The sequence below is a fragment of the Castor canadensis genome, chromosome X (genome assembly GCF_047511655.1).
Source record: "Castor canadensis chromosome X, mCasCan1.hap1v2, whole genome shotgun sequence".
NCBI lineage: Eukaryota > Metazoa > Chordata > Mammalia > Rodentia > Castoridae > Castor > Castor canadensis.
In genome coordinates this window covers 51709113-51728543 of record NC_133405.1, presented here as the reverse complement: position 1 = coordinate 51728543, position 19431 = coordinate 51709113, and the positions used below count along the sequence as shown (strand labels likewise).

Below are 19431 nucleotides of genomic sequence, written 5' to 3'. Positions count from 1 at the left end.
CCACTCCCTTACAGCTCACAGGGAAATTCCTCTGCCCCAGCGCTCCTCCAGTTGCCATCCACCACCAGTCAATCTTCCCTCAAGGTCCTCTCTCTCGGTGAGTCCTTATTGCACACAGAGCAGCGATCTCTCTCTCATTTCCTTGAAATCCTAGTGCTAGGTCTCGGCTCACTCCCATCCCTGGGAACCGGGTTCCCCACTAGGGACTGTGGACCTCCCTGGTGAAGACTTTCCCTCTGGGTACTCCACATCTCTCTCTCTCTCTCCTGAGGACCTGGTATTTCAGGGACGCCTACCATATCTCTCCTCAGGTCAGGTCTCACCATGGGAGTTGGACCATCCCAAATTCCTTCAGATTCTCCTGGCCAACCTTGGGCCCCTCCACCTAAGGCCTGATCTTAAGCCATGAGAGCTCATTTTTCTCTGTAATCAGGCATGGCCCCAATACCCATTAGACAATGCCTCCAAATGGCCACTTAATGGCACTTTTGATCCCAATATTTTAAGGGATTTATACAGTTTCTCTGAGTGCACTGGTAAATGGAAGGAACTTCCCTATGCCCAATCCTTTTCCTATCTCCGCACCAAACCCTCCCTCTGTACTTCCTATTCCCCTGTGCAGGTTCTATTAGCCTCTAAACCAGCTTCTAAATGAACCAAATCCTCTCCCGAACCTCCTCCTTCCCCATGTAAGCAGACTTCTTGCGCTACTCAAGCTGCTTGTCTCTTCCTATCTTCCTGAGGGACTTTCCCATCATGGTGTTAAACCAGCCACTCCTTGACAACTCTGGCCACAAGGCAATTCCAGCTCTGGGAGAGCTCATGCTCCCTCCCTGTGGGCTAAGACCAACCCCGGGGTTTATTTGGGTACACCTCATGCTATGTTGGGGGAGTCCTGTTTAATTATGGCATCTGACAACTGCTTCTCTTTCCCCCAACCCTGTCTAATGCCCCTTTTTTCCTGAGACAGCGACAAGAGAGTGGAGGTTTCATGTTGCTGAAAGTGTTCCAGTACCAGTCAATGGTAGTGACCTAAAGGCACAGGTGATGGCTAATCCCTCAGGCGTGTGTCATGCCTCCAGGCTCTGCCATCCCTTCCCTTACCTAAGATGTCAGGACACCTTTTCCACTTCCTCCATGGTCTCACCACATATCCTTTGTCTCTGTCTGCCTTCCCCTCCCTGGGCTTACTGGGACCCTGCCTCCCATGAAAAACTTGTAGTATGGTACTTTATGACTTAAGTTATTCCAACTAGTTTGCCAGGCCCCTCAGTCTAAAGTAACTTTAAATCAGCTGCTAGGCAAATGCGCTTACAAAAAAACTGCAGCTGCCATGCTAATGCCCTAACTCTGCCCCCACAAGGGGAGGAGGGAAAGCAAATAGGCATGCTCATTCACAGCAGGAATGCCTGCCAAAGCTAAGAGAATCCATAGGCCAACCCAACACACATCCTAGGCCAGCAGCCACACATGGCTGTAAGCCAATTGCTAGCTCAAGGTTATAGTCCCAAAAATAACAAAATGGACATTAGTGTAATAAACTTCTCATTTAAAATTTTCTGTACTTTCAGCCTCACTATAAATTTTTCCCTCCAAATATTAACACTAGCTGTCCCATATGGTACTGTTATTGGCCCAGGATGCCCTCTAAATGCCTCTCTCTAACTTTACGGGTGACTTATTCCTTTGTTTAAAAAGTAGCCTTTACTAAAGAGGCTGCCTGCTGTTAGCTAAAAGACAGGATCCTAACGTTTTGTTCTTTCTAGATGGGATCTGCACCTTTCAGTCTTCTGGCTTGTAGATGTTGAAAGTTTTGTACTGAGGCCTGGCCTCTGTATACCAAGAGAAGTGGCCTTCACAGGGTTCTTTAAATTACAATACCATACTCTAATTAGACCTTTTCTATAAAAGGGAAAAAAATGAACTAAGGTCCCCTATACAAATTTCTATCTTCTAAGCCACCCTAATATTCAGAACCTCCTAATGGGTGCTTCCCCCTTCAACAGGTAATGGTAGGAAGAGGGCAAGTCTTATGTCCTCTTCCATTATCAGATCTAAAGGAAATTTAAAAACATCTGGACAGCTATACTGATGCCCATAAAAATACATTCAAGCCTTTATCTTTGTAATCCAAACCTTTCAACTGACATGAAAGGATATTATGCTTCTACTAGACCAGACTCTTTTCTCATTAGAAAAACAATGGGTTCTGGTCCAGGCCACTCAGGCTGGAAATGATTACCATTTACAATGAGCCCCAATACTAGTGGCACCTGGAAATAAGGGAATAAATGTGCCTACCTACAGGAGCACAGGCAGTCCCCTTGAAAGATCCACACTAAAAGGGGCTGGTGATATGGCTCAAGCAGTAGAGTGCCATTTTGCAGGCATAAAGCCCTGTGTTCAAATCCAGTACAGCCAAAGAAAAAAAAAAGATATTTGGGGCTGAGGAAGTAGCTCAGTGGGAGAATGTCTGTCCAGCATATGCAAAGCCCTGGGTTCAATTCCTCAACATTACTAAATAAAAAAAAAATGTTAGGAAAGATAAGTGGTGTTAATGTCACTTCAGCCATCTCATTGTGGAAGAAAGTAGTTTAACCTAGACCAGATCCCTCATTCTTCAAGTGAGGAAACTGAGGCCCAGAACAGTTCAGAGACCTGCTCTTCAGAGTATCAGGTGTCAATGTAAAATAACAACTTTGCTTTACAGCAACGCTCTGAAGAAAATCCCCTTACCTTTCTGCAGCATCATAAGGATGCTATCAAAAAGCATACCACAGTGGACCCAGAGTCACAGGTGAGAGAGGTTCTCCTCAAAGATAAATTTCTAACACAGTCAGCCCCAGATATTCATAAAAAACTCAAAGTCTGTGGCTGAAGGAGAAAAGTCATTGAACCAAATAATACAGCTAGCAATGTCTATATTTATAGCTATGTCTGTATGTCCAGGACCTTACTAAAAGGAGAGAAAAAGATAAGAGACACCATGGCCTCATTGCTGCTCTCAGAGAGGGCCCCACCTGACTGGGGCCTGCATCCTGAACTTGCTACCATGGTGGACAGGAGGGGCACTTCTGCAGAGGATGCTCAAAAAGGGGGACAGCATGGGAGACAGCCCCACACCCAACTGGGATCCTGCCCTATCTGCAAAGGTAACCACTGGAGGTCTAAGTGCCCCTGCCTCCAGATGGAAGGCAAGGTGCCAACTCCTATGGATTGATGGTCCTGGTCCCCTGTCCACACTCCAGTTCTTGGCATCAATGTGGAAGAGCCTCAGGGTAGCCATGATGGCAGAAAAACAAAAGATCGTTTTCCTGCTAGACAGTGGAGCTCATTTCTCTGTTTTACCTTTCTCTCCTGGCCCCAAGTCTAATGACAAAAGTTATCATTTGGGGTAAATCTGGCCAGCCCCTAGAGCACTACTTTACTTGGCCTCTGGCCTGCTCTTGGGGGGACCTCCTCTTCTGTCACTCTTTCCTCATAGTACCAAAAACTCCAGTGTCCCTGCTGGCACGGGATTTACTATCTCAATTAAAAGCTCAAATTCTCCTCCCCTAGGCAGCTATCTCTGCTGCCCCCTCCTTCAGGAACAAATAGATTCCACAATGTGGACTGATGGGGTAAATGTAGGGCAAGCCTGGATGGCCCTCTCTATTCAAATAAAACTCAAAAATCCCTCACAGTTTCCACACCCAAAACAATATCCCCTCAAGCCTGAGGAACAATGAGGCCTTATGCCTATCATAAATTCCTTAAAAAAAAAAAAGAAAAACAAGGGCTACTAATTAGTTGCTCCAGCCCATATAATAAATTTAAAATTCTTATAAAAGTTAATTTTAAAATACAAGTTACAAAGTAAACAGCTAGAAAGGATATACATAGGTAGTGAATGTATTTTTTGAGAAGTTAAAGGAAAAAGGAATGCTTTTAGATGAGAAAGGATTTTGTAAAGAAGGGTTTGTCCTAAAGATTGTTTCAAATAGGAGGGATAAAGACAAGCCATCAAAGGGTTTAGTGTGTTATATAAAGGTCTGGGTAAGTATTAAAAGTGTATAATAAAAAGCTTCGGTGTGTAATAAAGTTAAAGTTGAGCATAATCTAAGAGTTGCCTAAAAGATTTTTAGGGTCATGTCAAACTAAAATCAAATTCTCTATGTCTATAAAATAACAAGGTTATCTTAATATTGTTCTGCTCTGAGTAACATCTACAAAAAACCGTTACAGATAAAGATTTTATCAAAGAAATTATTTGTGTTTTCTGCTGATCTTGTCAAGCTTTAAGTACTATTACATCAGAGTTCATTTACATATTTGCTTATGTGTCTTAAATGGCCACCTTGTAACAGTGTTGTGTCTATACTTTATCTAAATATGGTACAAATATTTACAAAATTATATACAAAATGAACTAGAGCTCTCTTTTATCCAACAGTGTTACATTTAACCTAAATCCTGACAGCCCCTGCCTCCCACAGGTCACCTACCTAGGTGTGGTCTTAAAGGGACAGACTCACTCCCTGAGTCATGAGTGCATCAACCCAATCTTCCGTTTCCCTCTCCCCCATACCATAAGGCAGCTTACAGCTTTCTTGGGAGTTAAAGGATTTTGCAGAATCTGTATTCCTAGGTGTGCAGTCCCTTAGCAGACACCTTTTTATGTTTCTCCTAATTTCCTATTTGGGTCTTAAATAATGTATGGCCACCCATTTCTCTTAGAAAACTTGCCTCCAACAGACTCTGCTCCTCTGGCTGACTACCTGCTTTATCTTAACCTTCTCAGGGAACTTCTCAGAGAGCATATACATATGAGCAGACCAGATCCTGCCCCATCCTATAACAATTTCTGTTAAACCAGGGGATCTTGTTCTCGTAAAGGATCTTCTACCCTCTCCATTGGGACTTCGGTGGACCAGCCCTCATCTGGTCATTCTCACAACACCCACTGTTGTCAAACACAATGGGATCCCCCAGTGGTGGCACCTCTCAAGGAACAGTTAAAAAAAAACAGAGGAGGGAATTGGAGGACCCTTGAAATTGTTTAGGGAACATTTCACAGTGGTTCTCCTGGCTAATGCCCATCCTAATACTTATGTTTCTTGCTCTCCTATTCTTTTTTTTTTCATTTTTCTTTTATTATTCATATGTGCATACAAGGCTTGGTTCATTTCTCCCCCCTGCCCCCACCCCCTCCCTTACCACCCACTCCGCCCCCTCCCTCTCCCCCCCCAATACCCAGCAGAAACTATTTTGCCCTTATTTCTAATTTTGTTGTAGAGAGAGTATAAGCAATAATAGGAAGGAACAAGGGTTTTTGCTGGTTGAGATAAGGATAGCTATACAGGGCATTGACTCACATTGATTTCCTGTGCATGGGTGTTACCTTCTAGGTTAATTCTTTTTGATCTAACCTTTTCTCTAGTACCTGTTCCCCTTTTCCTATTGGCCTCAGTTGCTTTAAGGTATCTGCTTTAGTTTCTCTGCATTAAGGGCAACAAATGCTAGCTAGTTTTTTAGGTGTCTTACCTATCCTCACCCCTCCCTTGTGTGCTCTCACTTTTATCATGTGCTCATAGTCCAATCCCCTTGTTGTGTTTGCCCTTGATCTAATGTCCACATATGAGGGAGAACATACGATTTTTGGTTTTTTGAGCCAGGCTAACCTCACTCCTATTCTTAAGCTTCATCCCTTGTATCATACTACATGTCTGCTATTGCTAATCAAAAATTTAACCAGTTGTACCTCCAGGGATATCAACCTACCCAGACACCACAGGAGTCTGAGGATCTTGCCCCATACAGCACCCCCTGCCAGCAGGAAGCAGCTAAAGAGACCGATGCTTCACCCTAATTCCTGATCCTCAGCCCCTACCCTCATCATTATTAAAGAAAAAATGGGGAAATGATAGAACAATAATATCGCCATTTATAAATTGGTGGCCATTTTATCCTCAGACCTCACTTGAGAAACTTCCAAGGACAGCCCTGCCCTTAACAAAAATTCCTGCACTCTAAGACAGCTCCACCAATACCAGAGACTACCACACATGCACTAACTTCCTTAACTTCCTCCTTCTATAAAAGCCACGCCTGGCCCAGAATCACTGCTGTGCCATCTTTTCCCTGGCCAGCCTGGCAGTTTAGGCCTGCCATTAAACTTTGCTCTATGGACATGAGACTTTTCTCATGAGCTTTCTTTGTGAGTGGCATTTTTCCTAACATCTGTGACCCTTCATGATCCTATTCTGCCACCTGCCCTACTTTACCTCCTCCATCCTCCTAACACCTTATACTCCAAAAATAACAATCTACTTATAGTGACTATGTAATTGCTTTCCACCTTTCTATGCCTCTGAAGAAACTTTCACTCTTCTCTCTAGACCACCTGAAAAGTATCTACTCATACCCAAAGGCTCAAATTGACTATATATAACAGAACGATTATCCCTCTTCACAGTAGCTATTTGACTGTCTCCTCTACAGAAGCTTCTTGATGGCAAAGATATTACTTACTTACATCATACTCAGTATTCAACATTCTACCCTTCACCTACTAAGTACTCAAGAAAAAGTTTGTTAAATGAATGTATGACAATGGGATTTCTGGTTCTATGGGTATAATTAATATCAGTTTACAATCCCAAGTGTATAAAACCAGTTGTCAATTATTAATGAAGGATAACTCCAAACTCTATTTCAGCCTTTTTCCAGTATACATTTTATATTCGTAATTGATGAAGGCTGCTAATAACAAATTTGAAATTCAAGCTTCAACTTCATTTACTCACCTCTCACTATCACCATGACTTCTAGCTACTTTAATATACCTTCACTGTCTAAGTTTGACTTTTCTCAGCACCACTGCTAGCAGAAAAATAAATCTAACTTGGACTTAAGGAACTATGACTACAATGAAGATGATGCTAGGAGACCTATGTTTTGGTGAAGATGTCCTTGAAGTTGTGCTTAGCATGGGTCACTTTTGGCACTAGCTAGCACAAATCTAATGTGTGTAAAGATCAAGAGAGCTACTGACAGAGCAAGGTGTTTTAGTAACAGAATCCCCAAAGTGGCAAAATAACAAGCACTCAAGGTGGAAAATATAAATGATATAAAATACATTCTGGCAGAAAAAGTTACCTATGTAACTATTACTAATCCAATAGAGGCAATAAATTCATACTTACTGAATCACTCTTATTTATGTATTACAATATCAATATAATTAAGATGAACCAAAATTAAGCTTATTTTTCTCTATTAAGCTAATCATGATACAGAAATGTTCCCGGAAATCTTTTATCCCATGAAGAATAGGCAATACCACTATTAGAAAAAGTAATCTACTACTAATAGATTAAACAGATTCACATGAATACATCTATAGAAAATTAGAAGAGAAGATGCTAGGAGCTATATTTTCCAAGTCTGTCTGAAAAGATCTGAAATACACTCTGTATTTCATTAACTGAGAGCCTGAAATGAACACTTTGACAATAATTGCATTGGCTTATTCCTTACTTAAATATAATTTGAGACTTTAAATTAATAATTATACTGATTACAGTGTTTTATTTATTGAGACTATTTAAAAATAGTCAAAAATTAAATTTGCTAATAAAATTCTTCAAACATGATCAAAAGCTGCTTGTGCCAGGAAAAGTAAAACAGAAAAAATAGAAGAGTTTGTACCTGTCTTGAGGTAAAGTGTTCTCTTCAATGTGGAGATCTTTTTCTGTGATTTCATGAAAAATGCTCAGTTTGGAAACTTCATCAACTGTCTCTGTCAGCTCTGTAGCAGAAAATACTTCAGGTTGTTTTTCTAGAAGAAGTGCATAACAGCCATCAAAAGGGAATCCACACAAATAAAATTTCTGTTGTATTCAGAGATTCATTCAGATAAGTAAGTCCTACAAATTTAGATCCATGAAACAAATCTTACAGAGATTGACTCAATATTTTCATATTTGAGGTTTTCTGAACTCTTTGCCCATCAACAGCATTAGAAACTCAGAGAAGTCAGGCATGTGCAGAAGTCATCTTATGAAAAACACAAGATGAAACTGATATCAAAACCTTCCATTTGAAATGTCAAAACAGTAAGATGGTTTGAAAGAGGGAGCTATCACTCATTTGTTCCTTCACAAAGAAAAAACAAAGCAATGGGTGTGTATCAGCTGCATAGTGAGGTGACTATGGAAAAACATTGAAAATAAACAAGAGAAAAATAGAAACCTTGTAAAATCCAGAGACCTGGTATACAGTATAGCAAGAGAAACAAAATACTCTATTACCTGCACCTGGCTCACAGCCAGGGGTGAGAGAGTCTTCTCTCTGTATGGGGTAAAGATGAAAGGGAGTCCCAGAAAACACTGTCAGTTCAGATACTGGCACTCCTAGCTACTGAAAAGTTTTTCAGCCTGCAGGCTTATAGCCTAAATAGATAAGAAGCCTGAAATCTACATAGTAATCTGACTCATCAAAAAAGAATTCATTTCATCACCTGTGAAGCACCAGGGTGCTATAGCTAAGAGAAATCTTGAGACTGTTGTCTGAATTTTCACTGCTTTAAGGGTCAGGACCCTTAAATATCACCAGCTATGGGATCCCACAGACATTCGCCTGTACTGACTCAGAGGGTGACTGCCTCATGAACTAGACATGGCTTAATGGGGCAATGATGATACAAACCCACTGACAGTGATATATAGTAGGGAATGGGTGCTTAAATGTAGAAGGATGTCAGGGAATCATCCACAAGAACCAGAAGTTTAAGGAACCTGCCTTCTGAGACTGGATACATGGCCAATTATGTGTGTTTTGTGCCAATTCCAGGACTGATGGCAGTTGTTCAAGATGTTCCTATCACATCTCCTCAGCACCATACAGATGCCTGTAACTGAAGGTGGAGAAAAAACCTCTCAGTTTCCACTGCTTCCCCACCCACAGTGATGCATTGTGGAAGAAAAAACCTCTCAGTTTCCACTGCTTCCCCACCCACAGTGATGCATTGTGGAAGCTGCTAGCAATGATGCCAGTCTGGCTGTAGCCCTGACTTAAGCACCCAGCCTAAGAAGATACAGAGAGAAACTTTCCCCCTTCTCAGACTCATTTTTCTCACCCTCACTCCTGTAAGCACCACTCTCAGGGTACACACCCTAAGAAGCTCCAAAAAGAAATGTAGCCCAGTATGGGCTGCATTCTACTCTACTCTTTCCTGTGGGCAACTTATCTGAGAGGAATTTTGCCTGCCTCCAGTCATGACCACTACTGCTTGATCTGATCTCTAGTGGTTACTACAACTGCAAAAATAAGAGGGAAACCCTGCCCAAGGTATCATCTACCAGCACACATACTTTGAAGGTATCTGAGTTCCTGCTCTTGGGTGAGCATGCCCACAGTAGCAGCTGAGAAGAATAACACAACTTTTCTGGCATCCATACCTCCATGGGTCCCCTGCATAGATTACTTCCACACCTTGTTTAATCACCAACTGCTGACAACATTGGGTATGAGTGCCACAGAGGAGGTGATGACAGTCTTGCTCCCACCTCTCCTCATGAAGCACCTGACCCTGTACCACTGACTCATCAGAGGACAATTGCTTCAGACATCTCACCACTACTGAAGCAGCCAGTGTCATAGGGTATTTCAAGTAACAGGTCCAATCCATCAGTGCTTGAGGAAATCCACATCAAATCATAGGCACCCCTTTTCCCATTGTAGGATGCATTTCCATTACAGGGTGCATCCCACATACCCTGTGATCTACACCACACCTGCCTAAACTGCTAGAGTTTCCTCACTCTTGTGAAACCAAGAAAGAGTGAGTCTTTCTGATACCAATGCAGTACATACTATGCCCAAACTCACTAATCTCAGATAAAGAAGCTGTAACATTATACCCAGTTGGAAACTCACTCAATACTACATCACTAACGGATATCCTAAAATGCATCTTCAGGAGAAAACCACTTACTATGAAGGTCATCCCCTAGGCAAGGTATGGTGTTTCATTCCTATAATCCCAGCTACTTGTGAGGCAGAGATAGGATTGTGGTTTGAGGACAGCCCAGGCAAAATGCTAGTGAGATTCTTTCTCAAAAGCAAGTCAGGTATGGTGGTGCATGCATATAATCTTAATTACTTGGGAGGTGAAGGTAAAAGGATTTGTTTGAGGCCATCCTAGGAAAAAAGCATGAGACCCTAGTTGAAAAAGACTAGAGGCATAGATCAAATGGTTGAATTCTGCACAAAGATCCTGAGTTCAAACCACTGTACTGACAAAAAAAAAGGCCATCCCTCAAAAGTGTAAGAGTTATCTGTCCCACCAGATGTACAAATCTCAACATAGGAACACAAGAAATATGAAAAAGAAGGTAATATGACAATTCTGATGGATAATGCACACATCTGTAAGCCCAGCACTTGGGAGACTGAAGCACTTGCAAGACTGAGGCAGGGGGATCACAAGTTCAAGGCTATCCTGAGCTACGTAGTGAATTTGAGACTATACTAGAGTACATTGAGACAAGAAAACCTGTCTCAAAAAAACAACAACAAAAGAATTCAAAAGAATGATTATTTAAAAGCTCAATGAGATCCAAGTAAATACATAAAAATAGTTAAATGAAATTAGGGAGACAATGCAGGATATGAATGAAAATTTGGCAAAAAGAGATTTGAGGAAAGAACCAATTCAGAAATCTTGATAAAGAGGAGCTCTAAAATTCAGTTGATGATATATTTTGAAAACTTTTGTAAATGTCACAATGTACCCCCACAACAATAATAAATAAAAATAAACATAATAATTTTTTCTAAAATATTCAGTTGATAGCCTCAACAGCAGAGTAGATCAAGTAGAAGAAAGATATTGGATCATGAAGAAAGGTCTTATAAAATATAACATTTAGACACAAATAACAAAAAGAAAGAATGAAAAGAGCATATGAGGTTTTTGAGATACCATTATAAGGGCAAATGTCTGCCTCATTGTCATATCTGAAGGGAAAGAAATAATGGTTAAGGGCATAGAAAATCTGCTGAATAGACTAATAGCAGAAATCTTCCCTAATCATGGGAAAGACACGGACATCCAGATAAAGGAAGCCTATAAAACTTCAAATAGACATGACCAGAAAAGATCCTCACCACCACATGTTGTAATCAAACTTTCAAAAGTACAGGACGAAGAAAGATTACTTTAAATCTTCAAGACAAAAGCATGAAGTCACATTTAAGGCCAACCCCATTACATAAACAGCAGATTTCTCAGCAGAAATATTATAAGACAAGAGGTCATGGGATAATGTATCTCAAGTCCTTAAAGAAAATAACTGCCAACCAAGAATATTGTACACAGCAAGGCCACTCTTTAGAACCAAAGGAAAATAATGACTTGCCAAAAAAGTAAAAACTAAGGTTATTCATGAGCATCAGATCAACAATACAAAAGATGCTCAAGGGAGTCCTGTACCCAGACATGGAAAAAAAATAACTATCATCATTACAGCATGTGAAAGTATAAATCCCACTAGAAGAGTAGATATACAAATGGGAAATAGAAAAGAATCAAACATTATCAATACAGTAAACTATTAAAACACAAAGATGAATAAGAGAGGAATAGAAAAATATTTGAAACAACTAGAAGATAGACAACAAAATGACATGCACAAGTCCACACCTTTCATTAATAATTCTGAATATAAATGGTCTTAATTCTATTAAAAGACAGACTGGCTAACTGGTTTTAAAAACATGATGCAACAATATCCTGTCTATAAGAAACTCATCTTACCAGTAATGACACAGACTGAAAGTAAAAGGATGGAAATTGATATTCTGAGCAAATGGAATCTGAAAACAAGTAGGATTAGCTATACTTATGTCTGACAATATAGGCTATAAGACAAAAACAGTAAGAAGACTCAAAGGTCAAAATATAATCAAGAGATCAATTAATCAAAAATATTTAATAATTAAAAATCTATATTTACTTAATAAAAAGCATGCAATTTTATAAAACAAGCATTATTAGACATAAAGTGATGGAGAGGCTGCCACACAGTAATAGTTGGGATTTTCAACACCCCAATCTCACCAATGGATAAATCATCCAAACTAAAAAACAAACATCAACAAAGAAACATCAGATTTATATTACACTCTAATTAAATTACTGAACATTTATAAAACATTCCATCTAACACCTGCAGAATACTCATCCTTTTCATTAGCATGGGAATTTTCTCTAGAACAGATCAAACGGGCCACAAAACATGCACTAACAAATACAAAAATGTTGATGTCATATCCTCTACCTTTTCTGACAACGATGGCATGAAACTAGAAATCAACAGCAAGAAAAACTTTAGAAATTATGCAAATAAGTGGAGACTGAACAACATACTTTTTAACAAACAGAGGGTAATTGAGGAAATCAGAAGGAAAACCAAAATTCATTGAAACAAAGGAAAATGGAAACACAACATGCCAAACCTATGGGATACAGCAAAAGCAGTACTAAGTGGGAAGTTTGTAGCAGTTAGTGACTACATCAAACTATAGAAAGAGTTCAAATACACAACCTAATGAAAAGAAAGAACAAGTCATACATAGAATTAGTAAAAGGAAAGAAATAATAAAGATCAGAGCAGGAATAAGTGAAATAGAATCTAAAAGGACAATACAAAGAATCAATGAAACAAAAAGTTGGTACTTTGAAAAGATGAACAAAATTTACAAGCCTTTAGCTAGACTAACCAAAAAAGAGACAAGATGCAATTAAATAAAATTAAGGTTGAAAAGGAAAGATTACAACTGATAGTACAGAAATTCAAAGGATCTCTGGGCATGGTGTTACAAGCCTGTAATCCCAGGATTTGGGAGGTAAAAGCATGAGGATCATAAGTTCAAAACCAGCCTGGGCAACAAAGTGAGTTCCAGGCCAGCCTGGGCTATATAGCAAGACCCTGTCTCAAAAAATAAAAACCATATGCTAAAAAAATTGGGAACTATAGACAAAATGGACAAATTCATGGACATGTGTGGCCTCCAAAATTTAAACCAGGAGGATATTTTAAAAGCCTGAATAGAACAATAACAGGTAGTGGGATTGAATCAGAAATAAAGTCTCCCAACAAAGAAAGCCCAGGAATAATGGCTTCACTGCTAAATTTAACCAAACTTTCAAAGAACTAACACCAATGCTTCTCAAGCATTTAAAGGGAAGAATTTAAAGGGAATGAATCCTTCCAAGCTAATTCTATAAACCCAGCATTACCCTGCTATCAAACTTTTGGGGTGGCTCAAGTGGTAAGATTGCCTGCCTACCAAGTGTGAGGCTCTGAGTTCAAACTCCGGTGCTGCAAAAAAAGAAAAAAAAAACTTAACAGCACAATAAAAAGAAAGCTATAGATGAATATAGCTGATGAACATAGATGCAAACAATGCTCAATAAAATACTTACAAGTAGAATTCAACAACACATCAAAAAGATCATCTACCATGATGAAGGTGGTTTCATTCCATGGATGTTTCAATATATTCTTACTAGTAAATGTATTATATAAATAGAACAAAAAATGGCATGATTATTTCAATAGATGCAGAAAAGGTATTTGACAAAATCTAACACTTCTTCATGATAAAAAGCCCTGAACAAATTATATATAGAAGGACCTCAAACTTCAATTTAATAAAGGCCATATATGACAAACCCATAGCCAACATCATACCGAATGGGGAAAAAAAAACTAAAAGCATTTCCTCTAAGATCAAAAACAAGACACCTACCCTCACTGCTCTTATTCAATATAGTACCAGAAATGTTATCAAAGCAGTTGGGAAGTAGAAGAAATAAAAGGTATACAAATAAGAAAGTAGTAAATCCAATTATCTGCAAATGGTATAATTTTACATAGAGAAAAGCTAAAGACTCCACCAAAAGACTATTGGAACTTAGAAATTCAGTAAAGCTGTGGGATACAAAATCAACACACAAAATTCAGTAACTTCTAGTTAACAATAATGAATTTGCTGAGAAAAAAATCATGAAAGCAACTCCACTCATAATAGCCTCAAAAATAGCTGGAAATAAACTTAACTTAGCCTGTGAAAGGCCTCTACAATGAAAATTATTTTTCAAGTGAGGTGGAATCTTAGCGTGGTTTTAATTTGCATTTCCTTTATTGCTAGAAATGGTGAGCATTTTTTCATGTGTTTTCTGGCCATTTGAATTTCTTCTTTTGAGAAAGTTCTGTTTAGTTCACCTGCCCATTTCTTTATTGGTTCATTAGTTTTGGGAGAATTTAGTTTTTTAAGTTCCCTATATATTCTGGTTATCAGTCCTTTGTCTGATGTATAGTTGGCAAATATTTTCTCCCACTCTGTGGGTGTTCTCTTCAGTTTAGAGACCATTTCTTTTGATGAACAGAAGCTTTTTAGTTTTATGAGGTCCCATTTATCTATACTATCTCTTAGTTGCTGTGGTAACACCCACGCACAGGAAATCAATGTGAGTCAATGCCCTGCATAGCTATCCTTATTTCAACCAGCAAAAACCCTTGTTCTTTCCTATTATTGCTTATACTCTCTCTACAACAAAATTAGAAATAAGGGCAAAATAGTTTCTGCTGGGTATTGTGGGGGGAGAGGGAGGGGGCGGAGTGGGTGGTAAGGGAGGGGGTGGGGGCAGGGGGGAGAAATGAACCAAGCCTTGTATGCACATATGAATAATAAAAGAAAAATGAAAAAATAAAAAAATAAACCTGAAAAAATAAATTAAAGAAAATACTAAAAGGTGAAAAGACCTCCCATATTTGTGTTAGAAGAAATAACATTTTTAAATATTCATACTACCCAAAGCAACATATAGGTTCAATGCAATGACCATTAAAATACCAATGACATTCTTCACAGAAATAGAAAAACAATCCTGAAATTCATATGAAAGCACAAAGACCCTGAATAGCCAAAGCCATCTTGAGCAAAAAGAGTAAAGCTGATGGCATCAAAATACCTGATTTCAAGACATACTACAGAGCCACAGTAATAAAAGCAGTGTATCAGCATAAAAAAGACACATAGACCAATGGGACAGAATAGAGAACAAAGAAATAAATCTATATGTTTACAGTCTACTGATTCTTTTTTTAAATATTATTCTTTTTATCATTTTTACATTTACTTACATGTGTATACATTGTTTGGGCACACCCCCTCCCCCCGCCTGCCCCATGCTTCTGGGCAGAACTTGTGTCTGCCCTCTTCTTCTCCGATTTTGTTGAAGAGAAAACATAAGCGGAAATAAGAAAGACATGGTGTTTTTGCTAGCGTTGCTTCCATGCACTTGTGTATTGCAACCCACATTGGTTCATCTCTACCAGACCTCTTCACTACTTCCTGGTCCCCTTCCCATAGTGGCCTCTATCAGTTTAAGATTACTACATTCGCTCCTCTATAGTGAGCACATCAACCACACTCAAGTTTTAGGTTTCCTTCCCTAAGGAAACACATGCTCTCCTCTTAGTGTGTGACCCATGTCCAATAATATTGCTGCATTTGTTTTAGTTTTATAATCCACACATGGGGGAGAACTTGTGATTTTTGGCCTTCTGAGCCTGGCTAATTTTGCTTAAGATGATATTCTCCAGTTCCATCCATTTACTTGTGAATGACAAAATTTCATTCTTAGTTGTGGCTAAGTAAAATTCCATTGTGTATAAATACCATATTTTCTTAATCCATTCATTGGTAGTGGGGCATCTTGACAGCCTACTGATTCTTAACAAGGGTGCCAAAAACATGCATTGGAGAAAAGACAACCTCTTTAACAGTGATAGGAAGAGTGAAGCTTGTGCTCGCTTTGGTAGCACATATACTAAAACTGGAGTGATACTGAGAAGAAATTTTATGGCCTCTGTGCAAGGATGACATGCAAATTCATAAAACATTACATATTTTTCAAAAGGGTAAAGCTTGATGTATATCTCTTACCCTGTATGAAAATCAACTCAAAATGGAGCAAAGCTCTTAATGTAAGACCCTAAACTCTGAAACTACTAGAAAAAATATAGAAGGAACTTTTCAAGATATTGGTATAGACAATGATTTTCAGGGATGGACTCCAAAAGCATAGGAAACAAAAGCAAAAACAGACAAGGGGGATTACATCAAATTAAAAAATGCTTCTGCGCAGCAAAGGAAACAATCAAAAGAGTTAAGGGACAACCTCCAGAATGGGAGAAAACCTTTTCCAGTTACTTATCTGACAGAGGATTAACATACAGGATATATAAAAGAACTCAAAATATCATAAAACAAAAGAATGAGTAATCTAATTTAAAAATGGGTAAATGATCTGAATAGACACTTCTCAAAAGAAGAAATACAAATGGCCAATAAACACATAAAAATGTTCAATATCATTACGCTATCAGGACAATGCAAATGAAAACTACAATGAGATTTCATCTTACCCCAGTCAGAATGGTTATTATCCAAAAACAAGAAAAAACATAATCCTAGTGAGGATATGGAGAAAAGGAACACTTATACAATGTTGATGGAAATGTAAATTAGTACAGCCACTTTGGAAAGCATAATAGGAATTTCTCAAAAACTAAAAATAGAGCTATCATATGATCCATCTATTCTACTCCTGGGCATATTATCTGAAGGAAATGAAGTCAGCATATAAAAGACACATCTGTACACCCATGCTTATCATAGTACTAGTCACAGTAGCTAAGATACAGACTCAGTCTTGGTGCCCATCGACAGATGAATAAAGAAAATAGGTACATATGTACATAGCGGTGTGTTATTCAACCCTACTGTCATTTGCAGGAAAATGGATCAAACTGCAGGTCATCCTGTTAAACAAAATAAGCCAGATGCAGAAAAACAAATATCATCTGTTCTCTTTCATATGTAGAAACTAAAAAAAAAAAAACAAAGAACTGAAAGTAGGAGAATTACTAGGGACTGGGAAGAGATCCTGGGTGAGGATGCAAAGATAGAAGGGTAGATAGCCAAGGCATTGATGCATACACATACAGAAATATCACAATGGAACCCATTAATTTGCACAATGAATATGTGTTAGCAAATATAATAAAAAATTAATATGGACCACAACCAGACAAAAGCCCTGAAACCCATGCCTGAGCAGTTCTCTCCCTCAAGGCAACCCTGTGGCTGGCTTAATCATACAAGGGATTCATTCCCATCAGGAGTGCCTTCAGGTAAAGTTACTGGCTTCTTGTGTTTCTGAGAATTCAAATAAAGACACTGTTCAAAAGCCTATATGTAGCTGGAGATGGAGTTCAGTGGTAGAGCACTTGCCTAGCATACACAAAGCCCTGAGTTTTACCCCCAGCACTGTGAAACAAAACACATAAGAAAAGCTGTTTATAAAATAACATTTATCTAAAAGTGTTGTGTTCTTTTTCTTTTTTTATTAGCATATATAGTAGTTGTGTGTGGGGGGGAGTATATTGTGACATTTACATAGTGCTTACAATGTATCTTAGATTCACCCCTTCCATCTTTCTCCCTCATCCCCCTTAAAAGTTGTGTTCTCATTATCTTCTTCTTACCTATAAGGATACATACAAGATGACGGCTAATATATCCTTATAGATAATACCACAAGTCTTACTATATGGCTCTAAAGCTGAACCATTCTTCTAAAACACGTTCCAGATCTGAGGATTCATCAGATAAATAAAATTCCCCCAAAATGAATAAAATTGATCTGTCAGTTTTTGTTTTTCTACATTTAACACATTAAGACAAAAACCCACTCTATATCACCAAAACTATTATTTCACAGAAAAAATATTTTAACCCCATAGCAAAAAGAAAATAAAGTCAGCCTTAAAATAGTCCTTTAAATTGACTCAATCTTTGTTTTCAAAACCCATTACAACATTTTTATTGCTTTATTTCATTCAATGTTCATAAGAACTATGCCACAGACCAGCATTGGAATTAGGGAACCATTGTTTTAAGTTGATAATAGAAAATACTACTTTATAGCAGGAATACAACAGTAAGCATATTTAATAGTTATGATTATTACTTGATATATTTGATGCATAAAATAGAATATGAAATAAAACTTTTCTTTTTTTAAATTATTTTTGGTGGTAGTGGAGTTTGAACTCAAGGCCTTGAGCTTGCTATGTAGGCACTCTATCACTCTATCACTCTATCAAGTCCTCAGCTCTTTTTTGCTTTGGTTACTTTTTAAAAGGTTTCTCACATTTATGACTAGACCAGTCTGGATTGTGATCCTTCTATGCTTCTCACCTAGCTGGGATGACAGGTGCACCACACCATGGCCAGCTTTGTTTTATTAGTTGAGTAGGGGTTTTGTTCCTTTCTGCCTGGGCTGGCCTCAAACCACGATCCTTCTGATCTCTACTGCCTGAAAAACTAAAATTACAGGTGTGAACCAGTGCACATGGCCTTAAAACTACTTTCTTACTCACTTTCAATGTAGCTCTAAAATTTGTTCAGAGAGAACTATTTGTCCCCAAGATACAATAAAACTCACATGCAAGAAACCGTAAAACTCACTTCAAGATGGTCTACTCATATATGTGTACTTTTCATTTTTAAAAGCCTTTCACCAAAGTCTCCCCCACTGATCATTATTTTCTACCCTAATAAAAAGATACATATGTTAAAATATACCATGTAGTCAATTCATTAAGGTATTTAAGAGTTGCTATGAATTAAGAAATTGTGCCATTCTGTTTACCAGTAGTGTATTTAAGTGGCCATGAGAGAAACATGTATGATTCAACATAATAGAATGCTAGCCTCCAACTATTTTAGCTCATTACAGTTTTCAAGTGTTTAGATAACACTACATTTGGGCAGGTATGCAGAGTAATGTTTGGTCCATTTCATTAAAATTATTAGATAATTTTAATTTGAGTTCCTGTGTGGTTGGACTAGTCAAACCAAAATCTCAAATGTCGAAGGAGTGAAACAATAACATGAAAATTCTGTTATTATACATCCAAAGAATTTTACCCCAGAGCAGTAATAATTCTTATGTTAACAAAGGACTGGAAAAGGAGACAATATAATTCTAGTACCAGATAATCTGGATTATTTCTGATCTGTTGTAGTTCTACATTTTACACTGTCTAAAATCAAAATACAAGAATGCTATTTTGTTTTGAACTGACTCAATCACTAGTAATGTAAAACTTGCCAAGCACAAGTAATTATGCTTTGTTGGCTTCTTTCTCTGGATCCAAAATCTTTTAATTTTGTCAATAAGGTACTTAAATCCTGTACATAAAGATAAGGGGGGGGTAATAAAAAAAAAGAATAATCCAAAAGAGGACAAGCAGAAGGATGAGGAAAGAAAATACAAGATTGCAAAAGCCTTCTATATCCCTTAAAGGC

At 38.2% G+C, this 19431-nt stretch overlaps 1 non-coding gene across 1 annotated transcript; it reads left to right on the top strand.

Annotated features, from left to right (window-relative positions):
• The first annotated feature begins 15859 nt into the window (after positions 1-15859).
• On the top strand, positions 15860-15967 carry LOC141420078 (U6 spliceosomal RNA). The gene has a single exon (XR_012444779.1). It is a non-coding gene; the product is annotated as a U6 spliceosomal RNA (small nuclear RNA).
• The last annotated feature ends 3464 nt before the right edge of the window (positions 15968-19431 follow it).